The sequence below is a fragment of the Schistocerca gregaria genome, chromosome 1, assembly GCF_023897955.1.
Source record: "Schistocerca gregaria isolate iqSchGreg1 chromosome 1, iqSchGreg1.2, whole genome shotgun sequence".
Classification (NCBI taxonomy): domain Eukaryota; kingdom Metazoa; phylum Arthropoda; class Insecta; order Orthoptera; family Acrididae; genus Schistocerca; species Schistocerca gregaria.
The window spans coordinates 1,162,822,176-1,162,833,793 of NC_064920.1; the positions used below are offsets into that span (position 1 = coordinate 1,162,822,176).

An 11,618-nucleotide genomic window follows, 5' to 3' on the forward strand; every position below is an offset into this window, starting at 1 on the left:
TTGTATACCTTTTCTCTTTTTCTCTGCGTTGCAAATTATAATTTTAAATTTAATATTCCAAATACTAGGCCTTGTCAGTGACGTTGAACACTGGCGTGACCGACATATTACATACTGACTAAGGTTGCACAGTGGATAAGTTACCAGATTTGAATTCAGAATGCGTGTTCGCTCTGAGAGGTTCTCCATGGTTTCGCTTAAGTTGTGCAGAATATCTCTATCTTTCCTTTATCCAAATGAAACACTCGACTCCATTTCTCACAAATGTGCTGTCACCGATTAGTTCTATGTTGACGAATCGTTACCCCTCTAGTCTCCTTACGCTTTTCATGTCTGTTTCTCCCTTCCGACATATTACCGAACACCGTGTTGTGTTACGAACATAGATAATGTATAAATATCGTGTTAGCGATTTATTATGATGTCTATGTTCATGTAGTCTACATCTTTACTATTTGTGGCTGAGGATGCTTATGATATACTTAGTCCCTAATTCACTCTTCTGTGATGTGCACAGGAGGAATGACTGTCATAAGAACTTAATATTAACCTTGTTTCCTTCTGTTTTCACTACAACCCAAATGAAATGGAGTGCAACTGTGACGATGGCATCTTAATTTGCCTCTCGTGAATGGAGTGTCTTGCCTAAAGCAATTATTTCTTTACTTTAATAGATGATACTGAGCAACTGTAATGTGTTTTGGGAACTTATTTCTTCGCCATATAACTTCTAAGATAAATAAAGCGAGCAATATTACGAATTGTACCTATTGCAAAACTGAGAAAAATGAACTAAACATAAAAGTTCACCCATATTCATGCAACTGCTCAGGTTAACCAGTTATTTAGAAGCTATTATGAATGTAATTGAGAGATTAGAGTGTGGCGATTTAGGTAGACGAAAAAGACGGGACGATAAGCGAAGAGTCTTGAGTATCAACTCAATTAGAACATATAATTAAATGTGTCCTTTGAGACTCCCGTCTCGTTATTATCTCACGATAATGATCAAATATGATCGAAGCAGACTAAATCAATTAAAATTTGTGCCGCGGCCGGGACTCGAACCCGGGTCTTCTTGCTTACTACGCAGATACGCTACCACTACACCACCGAGGCACTATGGCAGACATAGCTGCTACCACTACACCACCGAGGCACTATGGCAGACATAGCTGCACGAACTACCTAGGTCGGGTTCCCTCCCCAACACAAACTTTAATTCATTTTCTCTTAATATCGTCACTATTGCCAGGGCTCGCCGGTATTGGCGAGCTACCCAGCATTGGACATAGCGGGACGTCTGCTGTACCATATGGTGATCTTCTCAGATCTTATAATTAAATGTGTCCTTTGAGACTCCCGTCTCGTTATTATCTCACGATAATGATCAAATATGATCGAAGCAGACTCCAATACCGGCGAGCCCTGGCAATAGTGACGATATTAAGGGAAAATGAATTAAAGTTTGTGTTGGGGAGGGAACCCGACCTAGATAGTTCGTGCAGCTATGTCTGCCATAGTGCCTCGGTGGTGTAGTGGTAGCAGCGATGTCTGCCATAGTGCCTCGGTGGTGTAGTGGTAGCATATCTGCCTAATAAGCAAGAAGACCCGGGTTCGAGTCCCGGCCGCGGCACAAATTTGATTGATTTAGTCTGCTTCGATCATATTTGATCAATTAGAACAATTAATATTATTCGATAAGGAGGAATAACTGTTAATAGGCAGCCAACAATTATTTTGTTCTCTTCTGTAGCTGTATATGCAATCGTATATTAATCTTAAAAGAAATTAGTAAACTATGGGAAATATATGAATAGGGGAGTGGTAGATTACATCAATACAGAAAATCATTGCATATCAGGAAAATTTTACTCTTCAATATTATTTTTATAACGCGCAGACAATATTTTTTTGTTATATGACACCGCATGTTTCCTTTTACAGCTTCCACAGCTCCAGTAATGCGATGTCCCAGTTCATTCATTGTTGTTGGTAACGGAGGCACGTAAGCGTAGGAATTGAAAAAAAGGAAGATTTATAGAATGTGACAACGGTAATAAAACTGTTTATTAATATGAAATATATGTCCAGCCACGCACTTCCCTGTCAGAGCAATAGAGCTGAGATATTTTAGCTCTGAATACGATTAATGTGATACGGAAAGGGAAACAAAATGGATTCTAGTTTCACGTTCCATTTATGATGATTTCTGTACCTCATATTGATGAAGAGGCTCAGGAGCTTCATATAAGCTGTTTATGTATTGCTTTAATCTCAATGCTTAATGCTAGTCAGTAATAGCTAAAGTTATGGAATTCTGAAAATTAGTACTCTGCGGTATGAACACAATAAATAAACCGATTACCCTATTTTTGCGCGCTTCTGCTAAGCGTTTACATTTACTACGATCATGAATGGAACACTTCGCATTTAATATGTATTACCACGAAATTATAATCATCCAAAAAATGTGTTGCGCTGTGTACTAAGTTTTGTGTAGAATTTATCTGGAAATTCGGGTCGCAGATTGGTAGAAATTTTTGTCTGTGTCGCTATTCTTATTAAAAGTTACTCACGTTTCCAGAGAAAAAGCTGTCGTGACTTGATTGAAAGAGAGGGAATACTGTACGAGCGATCGATGAATTAAGTACATTTTAAACGGTGTTTCTAGCAATAGAAATTTCAGCAGCTTATTGCTTCATTAACCAGACAAGCATCTCCCAATGCAGTTAATGCTGATAGATACTGTATCAATGTTTCCACAAGAAAATGATGTTTGTTAATCACATATATACTTCTGCTAGTTACTGGTAGTGTCAGATTACGAGTGACCTATTTTATCTGTTTCTTTAGTTGAAATATTTTTCAATATATTTAAATGAATATTTGGAATGAGATTTGGTATGTTGTTTGGCGATACAATATTACTAAGTTAACATTCATTAATACTTATATTTCGTAAGCTGAAATGCTAGTTTCCACTGTAACATCAGTGTAAATATTGAGGTAGTTCCGATGTTGAGGTGGACAGGGGAAATATGGTACGAAGCGTGAGCCATTTCTTTTACAAAACGTCTGCAACAGGAAATGCTGTACAGGATCTATAAAAAAGGATCATCTGATTTGGCACATCTATCTTGACTAAACTATTTATCGTCCATGTTTCACTTCCATACATGGCTGCACTCCATACAAATACTTTCAGAAACGACTTCCTGACACTTTAATCCATACTCGATGTTAACAAATATCTCTTCTTCAGAAACGCTTTCCTTCCCATTGCCAGTATACATTTTACATCCTCTCTGCTTCGACCATCATCAGTTATTTCGCTCCCTAAATAGGAAAACTCCTTTACTACTTTAAGTCGCTCATTTCCTAATCTAATTCCCTCACCATCACTCGACATAATTCGACTACATTCCATTATCCTCGTTTTGCTTTGTTGATGTTCATCTTATACCCTCCTTTCAAGACACTGTCCATTCCGTTCATCTGCTCTTCCAAGTCCTTTGCTGTCTCTGACAATGTCGTTGGCGAACCTCAAAGTTTTTATTTGTTCTCCATGGATTTTAATACCTGCTCCGAACTTTTCTTCTGTTTCCTTTATTGATTGCTCAATATATAGATTGAATAATGTAGGGGATAGGCTACAACCCTGTCTCACTCCCTTCCCAACCACTGCTTCCCTTTCATACCCCTCCACTCTAATAACAGCCATCTGCTTTCTGTACAAATTGCAATTAGCCTTTCGCTCCCTGTATTTTACCCTTGCCACCTTCAGAATTTGAAGGAGAGTATGCCAATCAAACCTTTCCATAAGAGTCCAGTATGTCCCTCTTGAGATGCATGGCACATGTCAATGCGGTATTCAAACTGTTCCCACAAGCAGCGAGCATGTCAGTGTTACTCCTTCCACAGCTTCTGTAATGCGATGTCTCAGTTCATTCATTGTTGTTGGTAACGGAGGCACGTGAGTCTTTTATAAACTCCCATAAGAAATAATCACATACAGTCAGGTCCGGTGACCTTGGAGACCAGAAATGTTAGGCTGAATCGTTTGGTCCAGTGGGATCGATCGATGGTTCAGTAATCCTTTGATTTAAAAATACCCGCACAGACAGCTGCCATTGTGGCGGTGCCGCATCCTGTTCGTAAATGAAGTCATTTAAATTAGTCTCCAACAGTGAGGAAAGGAAGTCCTCAAGCGTATCGAGATATGTGCATCACGTAACAGTGTTCACGGCAAAGAAAAATGAAGTATAGACCTTTCCTGTCAAAGTGTGCAAAATAAATTAAATGTTGTACAACTTCATGTGGTTGTTCCTCCTATTCTCACATTATGACGGCTCGCCTTTCCATTTAAAGGGAATGTTGCCTCGTCACTAAACACAAAGCGTGGGAGAAAACGTCATCGTCTAACTTGTCTAGATGGAAATTACAGAACACCACACGTTGTTGTCTGTTACCTTCAGAAAGAGCTAGCAGTAGCTGAATATTGTACGGGATGGGTTGGTTGGGTTGCTTGGTGGAGGAGAGCAGACAGAGAGGTCATCGGTCTCATCGAATTATGGAAGGATGGGGAAGGACGTCGGCCGTGCCCTTTCAAATGAACCATCCAGGCATTTGCCTGGAGCAATTTAGCGAAATCACGGGAAACCTAAATCAGGATGGCCGGACGTGGGATTTAACCGTCGTCCTCCCGAATGCGAGTCCTGTGTGCTACCCACTGCGCCACCTCGCTCGGTAATTTTGTACGGTTTCATCGGCGGCATGTTGAGCACTCGAGCTACACGGTGAACGGATTTCTGTGGACTGATTGTGATGCTATGGCGGATGCGTTCGATGCCTGTGTCAGACGCGCGGGGGCGGCCCCTTGATTTGCCTTTACACAAACAATCTGTTTCTCGGAACTGTTCATGATATCGTCTAATGTTCCGTGCTGTAGGAGACTCCGTACCATACCTAGTACGAAAGTCACACTGAACAATTATTACCGACCCGCACTGCGCAAAACTTAGAACACTAAATTTTTCCGATGTCCCAACTTCATATTCACTAGAACTGGAATGGAAGTTGCTCGTTCTAACAGTGCGCTATTCACGCACATATCTCAAATAGAATAATAATTATGATTTTTTGAATAAAAAAATGGTTCAAATGGCTCTGAGCACTATGGGACTTAACTGCTGTGGTCATCAGTCCCCTAGAACTTAGAACTACTTAAACCTAACTAACCTAAGGACATCACACACATCCATGCCCGAGGCAAGATTCGAACCTGCGACCATAGGAGTCGCGTGGTTCCGGACTGAGCCCCTAGAACCGCTAGACCACCGCGGCCGGCTTTTTTTTTTTTTTTAATCGAATCATTCTTTTTGATACACCCTGTATTTTCCGCATTGAGTATTATTCACCCTCTTTTCACCGTATTCATCTTTTCTGTAGCTTTTTGCCAACATACTTTATTTAAAGCGACGAATGTCAAGTGACTATGACAAACACGTGACTAAATATCTACCCTACTGGCCATTAATGTTGCTACACCACGAAGATGACGTGCTACAGACACGAAATTTAACCGACAGGAAGAAGATGCTGTAATATGCAATGATTAGCTTTTCAGAGCATTCACACAAGGTTGGCGCAATCTACAACGTTCTGACACGAGAAATGTTTCCTACCGATTGCTCATACACGAACATCAGTTGACTGGCGATGGCTGGTGAAACGTTGTTCTGACGCCTCGTGTAAGTAGGAGAAATGCGTACCATCACGTTTCCAACTATTGCGGTTTATCGTATCATGACATTGCTGCTCGCGTTGGTCAAAATCCAATGACTGTTAGCAGAATATGGAATTGGTGGGTTGAGGAGGGTAATAAGGAAAGCCATGCTGGATCCCAACGGCCTTGTATCACTAGCAGTCGACAGACATCTTATCCGCTTGGCTGTAACGGATCGTGCAGCCACGTCTCTATCCCTGAGTCGACAGATTGAGACGTTTGCAAGACAACAACCATCTGCACAAACAGTTCGACGACGTTTGAAGCAGCATGGACTCTTAGATCGGAGACCATTGCTGGGCGTACCCTTGACGCTGTATCACAGACAGGAGCGCCTGCGATGGTGTATTCAACGACGAACCTGGGTGCACGAATGGCAAAAACGTCATTTTTTCGGATGAATCCAGGTATGTTTACAGCATCGTGATGGTCGCATCCGTGTTTGGTCACATCGCGGTGAACGCACATTGGAAGCGTGTATTCGTCATCGCCATACTGGCGTATCACCCGGTGTGATTGTATGAGGTGCCATTGGTTACACTCTTGGTCAGCCCTTGCTCGCATTGACGGCACTTTGAACAAAGGACGTTACATTTCAGATGTGTTATTACCCGTGGCTCTACCATTCATTCGATTCCTACATTTCAGCAGGATAATGCATGACCGCATGCTGCAGGTCCTGTACGAGCCTTACTGGATACATGCAATGTTCGACTGTGGCCCTGGCCAACGCATTCTCCAGATCTTTCACCAATTGAAAACGTCTCGTCAATGGGGGCCAGCAACTGGCTCGTCACAATACGCCAGTCACTACTCTTGATGAACTGTGATATCGTGTTGAAGCTGAATGGGCAGCTGAACCTGTACGCGTCATCCAAGCTCTGTTTGACTCAATGCCCAAGCGTATCAAGGCCGTTATTACGGCCAGAGGTGGTTGTTATGGGTACTGATTTCTCCTGATCAACACGCTTAAATTGCGTAAAAATATAATCACATGCCAGTTCTTCTATAATATATTTGTGCCATGAATAACCGTTTATCATATGCATTTCTTCTTGGTGTAGCAATTTTAATGGCCAGTAGTGTAAAAATAGGCTATCATCTCCCTCACAGGCAGTACGTTCAGAAAGATTTGTCACTTACAGGCCTGGTGATATGGTCAAAAGATGAAGTCGGATAATTAACTGATACGTACGGTTACATATCTTTTCTGCTGAAAATTTAATTTCCACTGAACATATAAATATCACGCATTTCTAGCTAATTTAGCTCTATTTAGGGATGCGTTACATCACTGGTAATTGCAAATGAATGTCAAGGAGATGCAAATGCTATAAATTACCTTGTTCCACATGTTCGACGTTTATGCAGTGTTGAAGGTAATGGGACAAATGGTTGGGTCGTTGAGTTTCTGGACGAGGATGTTTGCACTGTGGAATCGTGTAAATGCAGGGATCTGCTTGTAATTTAATGTCGCAACACCCTTCACTTTCTCTTCTTTCCATCCACCAATGATTGATCTCAAGATTACGGCAGCACGATATGGTTGCTTGGTGCGAACTTGAAATGAAGTGAACAGCTCCGAGGAGAGTTGTGGCTGAAGATTCCCGACTCTGTGACAGATATACAGATCCTCTTATGAGTTCGTCGCATTTCTGCTGCAACAGTATCGACACTATGTTTAAATCACACGGTGTACGGTTAGCTCTTGCTTTAGGTTTGGTCACGTTAATAACATTCATCACGTGAATAGCTCGTTAACAACGAGATTCCATTATGCTTTTGGGATCATTCTTCAATGTTTGTATCCAGTCAGCTCTCACGATCGTTATTTATTAAGTCGTCGAGGGATAGTAGTAAAACGTTCACTCTCAGTAGATTATTTAACCCTTTACTAGTGGACGGAACATCTGTCGTCTCTACGGAGAAATTTCTAATACTGAAGGTCCTATTCTACGGGTTAGCACTCAGATCCTTCTGATGTTATTTAGGGGCAATATTTAATCATAATTGCGTGAAATTAGTGTAATGTAGATTCAGTCTTTCTTCCGGTGCTAAGTTTCCCAGAGATCATCCACATTGTACTAGATCAGTAAAGAGCGCATCTGTCATAGTAATGACTCTATTTTTACATAACCCCATATTATTTAAAGAATATTCTCGCTTATCTTTGATAACATTTTAGGTTACTACTTCCTGATCTTTCCTCATACACTGAGGTAACAAAGGTTATCGGACAGCGGTGTGTACATATAAAGAAGGCAGTACTATTGCGAACACAAGTTGTAAAAGGGCAGTGCATTGGCGGTGCTGTCATTTGTATTGTGCTTTGGTAATGCATGTGGAAAGGATTCAGACTTGACAATGGCCGCACGACGGGGATTAAAAGACTCTGAACGCGAAATGGTAGTTGGAACTAGAGGCTTCCCACATCGGAAAGCATTGGAAAATTCAATAATCCGACATTTATGGCGTCAATAGTGCATTACCTATCACCGTGGACAACGAAGTGCCCGATGGGCTTCACGTAACAACCTAGAGCAGCGACGTTTGCTTGGTGTTGTCAGAGCTAACACACAAACAGTACTGCGTCAAATAACCACAGAAATCAATGTGAAACGTACGAGGAACGTATCCATTAGGACAATGCAGCGAAATCCGGCGTTAATGGGCTACGGCAGTAGAACACCGAGGTGAATGCATTTGCTGACAGCACTACATCCCCTGCAGCGCCTCCTAAGGGCTCGTTATCGTACCAGTAGATTAGATTACATTAGATTAGGTTAGATTAGTACTTGTTCCATAGTTGGCGATTGCTTTGAAGAAAGTTGTGGACAAGTAGAACAAATGATTTGGCCACCTAGATCGTCCCACAAGAATCCCATCGAACAATTACGAGACCTAGTCGAGAGCCCAGTTCGCATAGGATGTCCTGCACTGGCAACGTTTTCGTAATTATGAACGGCTGTCGAGGCACCATGGCTCAATATTTCTGCAGAAAACATCAAACGACTCCTTGAGTCTAGGTCACGTCGAGTTGCTGCACTACGCCGGGCAGAAAAAAGACCGACACGATATTAGGAGGCATCCCATGACCTTCATCACATTAGTGTAATTCTCTGACGAAATATTTTCACTTCACAAAAATCACTGTAATACAAATTTGCAGTTCTCGTAAAAAAAGTAGTTCAAATATAAGAAACGTCGCAGCAGTTCCTTGTAGTCAAAATATCAACAAGTGTTTCAGTTCAAACCTTCCTATTCAGTTGGACAGGCTACAATTTTCTTAAGAGTATGTACCTTGGTAATAAAATTAAAAAATCAGACGTGAACATTTCTATTACTAAATCCGTTACGAGGTTTTATTTCACAAAAGTGATTTACTATTATAGGTGACCACTTACATCAAACATTCACGCTGACATGCAATGTTCGAGGCTAAATAGTAGAGATGGATTGAATTCATGTTACCTACAAAACATATATAATTTCAGGAACAATAACGTAATTTCATATTTTAAAAATAGGCGCAGAAAAGTTGAAATATCAGCAAACAGTGCGAAAGAAAACAGAATTGATCTCAATGGTTGGAAACCGAAACAACGAACCCAGGACAGAGAGGCTAGTAACATCTGTACACCTTTTTACATTCTTCGTTTGCGCCAGGGCTAGTCGCATGAACACAATACTCTGATGTAACGACACAAGAATATAAATGTCACAGAACTATTACTATAACGTCGTAAATTTGTACGCATATAAAAAAAAAATTCCATCACATCAGTTCCGACAGTTCCGGAAACTGCACAGAAAATTGAAATAGAGAACAACATAAAGATCATTTTCCGCCCTTTTTGTTGCTAATGAAAACCCACACATTGCATGTTGTATCACCGTACCACCATATCTAATACCCAGTAGAACATCGTCTTGCATTGAAGCATGCCTGTATTCGTCGTGGCATACTATCCACAAGTTCATCAAGGCACTGTTGCTCCAGATTGTCCCACTCCTCAACGGCGATTCGGCGTGGATCCCTCAGAGTGCCTGGTGGGTCACGTCGTCCATAAACATCCCTTTTGAATCTATCCGAGACAGGTTCGATAGAGTTCATGTCTGGAGAAGATGCTGGCCACTCTAGTCGAGCGATGTCGTCGTTTTGAAAGATGTCATTCACAAGATGTGCACGATGGGAGCGCGAATTGGACGAAGGCCTCGACAATATGCTGCCAATATGATTCCACTATCGATCGGAGGATGGCATTCACGTATCGTGCAGCCATTACGGCGGCTACCATGACCATCAGCGGAGTAGGTCAACCCCACCACATAATGCCACCCCAGAAGAGCAGGGAATCTCCACCTTGCTGCTCTCCACGGACAGCGTGTCTAAGGCGTGCAGCGTGACAGGGTTGCCTCCCAACACGTCTCAGACGATTGTCTGGTTGAAGGCATATACGACACTCCTCGGTCAAGAAAACTTTATGACAATCCTGAGTGGCCCATTAAGCACGTTGTTGGGCCATCTATACCGCGCTGCTGGTGGTTGCAAAGATGGACCTCGCCATGGACGTTGGGAGTGAAGTTGCGCATCATGCACCCTATTTCACACAGTTTGAGTCGTAACTTGACGTCCTGTGGCTGCACGAAAAATATTAGTCAACATGGTTGCCTTGCTGTCAGGGTTCCTCCGAGCCATAATCCGTAGGTAGCAGTCATCCACAGCAGTAGTAGTCCCTGGGCAGGCTGAGCGAGGCATGTCACCGATAGTTCCTGTCTCTCTCTGTATTTCCTCCAAGTCCGAACAACATCGCTTTGGATCACTTCCAGTCGCCTGGATTCTTCCCTTGTTGAGAGCCCTTCCTGGCACAAAGTAACAACACGCACGCGATCAAACCGCGGTATTGACCTACTAGGCATGGTTGAACCACAGACAACTCGAGGCATGTACCTCCTTCCTGGTGGAATGATTGGAACTAATTGGCTGTAGGACCCCCTCAGTCTAATAGGCGCTGCTCATGTGTGGTTGTTTACCTCTTTCGGGGTGGGGTGGGGAGGGGGGGGGGGTGTTAGCGACATCTCTGAACAGTCAAAAGGACAGTGTCTGTGACACAATATCCACAATCAACGTCTGTGCTCGTTATTTCGTGTAACCGGTGTAATGCCATACGTTTTTGATATATATATACTCCTGGAAATTGAAATAAGAACACCGTGAATTCATTTTCCCAGGAAGGGGAAACTTTATTGACACATTCGTGGGGTCAGATACATCACGCGATCACACTGACAGAACCACAGGCACATAGACACAGGCAACAGAGCATGCACAATGTCGGCACTAGTACAGTGTATATCCACCTTTTGCAGCAATGCAGGCTGATATTCTCCCATGGAGACGATCGTAGAGATGCTGGATGTAGTCCTGTGGACGGCTTGCCATGCCATTTACACCTGGCGCCTCAGTTGAACCAGCGTTCGTGCTGGACGTGCAGACCGCGTGAGACGACGCATCGTCCAGTCCCAAACATGCTCAATGGGGGACAGATCCGGAGATCTTGCTGGCCAGGGTAGTTGACTTACACCTTCTAGAGCACGTTGGGTGGCACGGGATACATGCGGACGTGCATTGTCCTGTTGGAACAGCAAGTTCCCTTGCCGGTCTAGGAATGGTAGAACGATGGGTTCGATGACGGTTTGGATGTACCGTGCACTATTCAGTGTCCCCTCGACGATCACCAGAGGTGTACGGCCAGTGTAGGAGATCGCTCCCCCACCATGATGCCGGGTGTTGGCCCTGTGTGCCTCGGTCGTATGCAGTCCTGATTGT

General features: G+C 42.8%; 1 non-coding gene across 1 annotated transcript; it reads left to right on the forward strand.

Annotated features, from left to right (window-relative positions):
• Positions 1-1,564: 1,564 nt before the first annotated feature.
• Positions 1,565-1,636, forward strand: Trnai-aau (transfer RNA isoleucine (anticodon AAU)). Its single transcript has one exon. It is a non-coding gene; the product is annotated as a tRNA-Ile (tRNA).
• The last annotated feature ends 9,982 nt before the right edge of the window (positions 1,637-11,618 follow it).